We start from the raw sequence: 5,270 nt of genomic DNA, 5'->3' as shown, positions 1-5,270 counted from the left end.
GATGCAAGAAGATTGCTTCTTGTAGATGATGAACCATTAAAGGGATGTGTGAATCCTGCATTGAATTGTATTTTTCCACCATCATTTAATGTTGATGATGAGAAGGATAATATCCTCCTTGTTGAGCTGCTACCATATATCAAAGCTCTCAATCATGTTAATGACATTCGCACAGTTACAGGGTCTCATTTATATGGACAAGCACCCATTGCTCAAGGTCATGAGCTTTATAACCGTATACACAAGGTTGTTGCAGAGTGGGAGGAGAGAAATCTAATTTTTCTAGGAAAAACCTACTCCACGGGAAGACTACCAGAAGTTTCTCGTCCTCTTCACGATGAGAAAGTTACAATATCTAGCACTAGTGGAATGTCCACTCGAAGTTAAGACAAGAAACTTTCAGCACGTGATCGAGAAAAAGTAAGGGTCTTAAAGAATATCAAATCATTATCAGCCTTGAAAGGTACAGAAGCAATCATGCTTGCCCAAAAATTGGGATACAAGGAGCCTGTGATCAAAGTACATGAAGCTAGGAATTATATAAAGCATCTAAAAATTCAGTATGATCTCAAATAGCCCTATATCAAGAAATGATGGAGCAATGTTTTGTAACATTTTGTCATTTACAAAGATCTTGATGTACTCAAAGACTTTGTTAGAGTGCTTAGGGTTTCAAGATATATGAAGATGTAAATGATTAATAGTTTTTTAAATTGTCTTTCAATACTATAAGTAACTTCTGAGTTTCATGTGCCAAATGCTCTTTTTTTAAAAAGCTTTTATAGTTGTTTGCTTTGAAATTTGAGTTCACTGTGCCATCAAGGACAATCTACATGCTCATAAGGTCAAATCTCACTTTATGGTCTCAACACCCTATGAATCTAAGGCCATAGGGTCATAGTTTGGCATGTGTTCTTGCATAGGACTTACTAAGTGTAACCACAAATTAGCACCCTATGTCCCTAAGGACTTCAACACACTTAAGATCTCTATATTAACTTTTTTTTTATAATCATTTCAGGGCTTCTAAGAAAAAATGTTTTGCTATTAGATTATCACAAAATAGAGGAGCTCCCTTTCATATGACATCAAATATCACATTCAAACCAAGAGCAATGGTTTCATTATCTACCAACATCTTTCAAACAGGACAAAAGAACGCTTATCTTGGATTTAGAGGGTGTGCTTCTTGCAACATTTGAGCTTCAATCAAGGCCAACTTGGACCAAGTACATGTGCATTGTAGAAGATAACAATGAGGTGTATGTGGTGCATCCAGATGCAGAGTATTTCTTAAGATTTTGCTTTGAGTTCTTTGAGGTTTGGATTCGGAGCTGCCATCGTTTACAAAAAGCTCAATACATAATCAAGACCTGTTTTCCTACACAAAGTCACAAATTCAAGATGATTATGGATAACCGGTGCTGCCAAATTCAAATTTCATGATCGGTTACAAAAGAGCCTATCACAAAAATCTTTCGACCATATGGAAGCTATTTGATTATTTAGATGGGGGCAACACTATAATATTTGATGATAGTCCATATCGAGTGATGTGGAATATGCAAGGAACTTATATGATTTTTCCAAAGTTTTGGAACCAACCTACTCAATTGCTTCAAAGTTTTTTAAAAGATGAAATTGTTCCATGGTTATGTGGATGGTTGTATGCTAAATACAAGAGAGACTATACCATAAGAAATTTTGTAATGTTTCATCCTGATCCTGAGACTCACTATGTAATGCAATGTTATATGTCTCAAAGGACTCAAAATCTTAAGAGAAGGAGGCCATTTTAAGTGTACTAGTTAAGTATTCTAAATAGCATCTACCAAGTATTTGGCAATGTGTACTTTTCAAAATTTAAACTTGATGGAATGTTGTGGGATATCTTGAAACATCTTTAAGCTGTTTTTTTAATGAAGTGCATCCTATTGTCAGGAGACTTCTCTCATTCAAGTTCTTTGGTTTCATTGTTTGATGCTTCTACGGTATTGTTAACTTTTTCTTCTTATTAATTGTCTTTATTAAGTGATCCAAACAATCAAAATTTCTTGACATTTGGTAGTGTTACAAAACGGTGTTATTTGAACACCCTCAATCTTGGAGATATCATACTCTTTCTAGTTAGTATTTTATTGTATATGCGATGAAGACCATCATTTTTATGAAACTGTCAAGTTGGTGGTAATCTTTATGTTTATACTTTATACTATTTTGACATAATCAATGTATACAATGCGTATTATTCACATCAAATGGCGTTTTTAAACACCTCCTTTTTTTGAGACACCATCTCTAAAACCTTTGAGTGAAGTTTTAAAGCATGTACTTGATGTAAAAAATCTTCATCTTAACATTGATTCTTTGGCACAAACTTATATTAGGAGTTTTTATATTGTAGTTTTATGTTAAGAAATAATTTCAAAGTTAGAATTATGATAGTTTATCTAAGTAAGTGTCTCATTTAACTTTGTATAGTTAAATAAAATACCAAATGGAATTATAGGTGCAATAGATGACATCTTATGGTCTTAGGGCCATAGGATACTCTATAGTATTGTTTATATTTTTTAATTGTTTGTGAACATAAATCATAGAGGGTTTTTCTCACTACCATAGAGGATATCCTATGGCTTTGGGGCCACATGGTCTCAATATTGAGTGTAGAGGATTTCTTACTAGCATAGAGGGTACCTTGTGGCCCTAGGTCCATAGGGTGCAAACATAGAGTATAGAGTATTTCTTACTAGCACAGAGGGCACCCTATGGTCTAAGGCCATATGGTGACAACATATAGAATTAAGGGTTTCTAACTAGCATACGAGGCACACCTTGTGCGCCTGGGGACATAGTGTGCTAACATAGAGCATAGAAGGGTTTCTTATTGGCATAAACAACATCTTGTGGCCCTAAGACAACCTACATCCTTAGGGACATAGGGTGGCACATAAATAAAGTCCCATATGGCTTTGAAGGACTGGACCTCTTTGTACGTTGGGACCAGCTAACAATCCTAACCCTATGGCCTTGAGGTTATAAAGAGACATATTAAAGTCATAGACATGTCTACAAAGAGCACCATATGGCCTTAAGTCCATAGGTGCAATAGATGGCATCTCATGGTCTTATAGCCATAGGATACTATATAGTATTGTTTTGACTTTTTAAGTGTGAAATATTAGTTTGAATGTTGTTTAAATTATCGTGTATTTAAAACTTGATAGCATGCTACAAAACCATGACCAAGTATTTTGTTATACATGGATTAAGGTCACCAAATTATGACAAGAGTGTTTAATAGTATTTGCCTTTACATATTATCTTTTTTAATTGCTGTAATCAATCTATATGCTGCTTTAAAATCATATCAATTGGTTTTTTTGACACCTCATTTTTTGAGAAGCTACTTCTAGAAGCATTTGTTGAATTTTGAAAAGCACTGATGTCATACAAATCCTCTTTCCAAAAACTATATTGGAGGTTTATTCTTAAATTTTATAGTAGAGAAATTAAAATAGACTCATACAATCATGATAATTTATCTAAATTAAAGACAACTAGAGATTAGAAATCATTAAATAACACAATCCTAGCATACACATTTAGAATTTGGGAAACGGGATTTTCCCAAATTATCTAAAATACCACTCCTGACTGCAAATACACTTTTATATGGATTCAAGGCCATGTGAAACAGTCTACATCTTTTCAAACATAACTTCAAGTGAACCAAATGATGATCCTTCTTTCCAAATATTGAAAAGTCATCTACAAAAACCCTCATAAAATCCTGAAGATAAGGTTCAAATGTCTTATGAGCCACAAAGTTGAAGGAAGGTGGACCATTCTTCAAACCAAAACTCATCATTGTATACAAAAATTCTCCCCACTCAGTGATGAAGGCTGTCTTGTGTTGGTCTTCTAGAGCTACCTTGATCTGATTGTAACCTGAAAAACCATCAAGAAAGCTATACATCTCATGTCCAGCTACTACATCCAACACAACATCACAAAATGGCATAGGGAATGGATCAACAATAGTTGTAGCATTTAACTTCCTATAATCCACACACACCCTCAACTTCCCATTCTTCTTTGGCACAACAAAATTGGTGACAACCATGACACTTCATTAACTGGCTTGATGAATCCAACTACCAATAACTTATCTATTTCCTGCTTTACTTGCTTTGCAAAATTGGGGTTCATTCTGTATCTCTGTTGTATGATTGGTTTAGCATCCTCGCTGAGATTAATGTGATGTTGATGTAGTTCAGGATCAATGCCCTTTACCTGTGAATAATCCCAAGAAAATACATCTTTATACTCCTGCAACAGCTGAATCAAACCTTTCAAAAATTCCCCTTCAGCATGGATGCTGATTCTGACCATCTAGGGATCTTCTTCAGTTCCCAAATTAAACTCTTTGACTTCATCCTCTTTTACCCTGGTGGAGGTACCAAACCTTTTATCATAGATTTTTTCTACCATTACTCTTGCTTCCTTCTCCTCTTGATCAATCTGCTCTTTCTGAGGTACCTCTGAATTCCGATCCATCATTTGTAACACTTCTGATCCAGCAATCTCCTGGCCTGGAACTATTTCTACTTCATCCTCACCCTGATCTTCATCCTTCTGTATTATCCCTTCTACATCAACCTCAAAGAGAGGCACAATAGTGTGATTAGCTCTCAAAAATTCCTCCTCTTCATCATCTTCCACTGCATCTGCCAAGTTTATGGTCTGAGCACATAATGGTTTAGTCTTTGGTGGGATTTGTTTTCTTCCGTGCATTGATATGGTTACTGACTGCTTCCCCTTTTTCATAATGACAACGTTTTCTCCCCAATCCTGCTTAACTCTAGCTTGTCTAAACCAAGGTCTTCCCAACAGCATCTTGTAGGAAGAATCTGAATCCTTCATTCTAAGTACCACAAAGTTCACAAAGAAAACCATACCTGCAATTTCAATTGCTTGCTGCTTGAGAATGCCTAAAGGCTGGACTCTCCTCTGGTCGACCATCTTCACTTGAAATGGTGCTAGAGCTAATGTTCCTCCTAACTTCAATCTTCTATAAACCTCCTCAGGAAGTATATTCACCCCTGATCCTCCATCCAAAAGCACCTCTTTGAATAGCATGCCTTGAAACATTACTGCCACAACAGGTACTACAAAATCCACATCTGCTGGATCAATCTGCTGCAGCATTATTTCAGGATATTGGTTTGCCAACACTTGGTCTTGCTAACCCTGAAGCTTCTTCAACA

The sequence above is a fragment of the Adiantum capillus-veneris genome, chromosome 10, assembly GCF_014529385.1.
Source record: "Adiantum capillus-veneris isolate H3 chromosome 10, ASM1452938v2, whole genome shotgun sequence".
NCBI classification, from domain to species: Eukaryota; Viridiplantae; Streptophyta; class Polypodiopsida; order Polypodiales; family Pteridaceae; genus Adiantum; species Adiantum capillus-veneris.
This window is presented reverse-complemented; position numbering follows the sequence as displayed.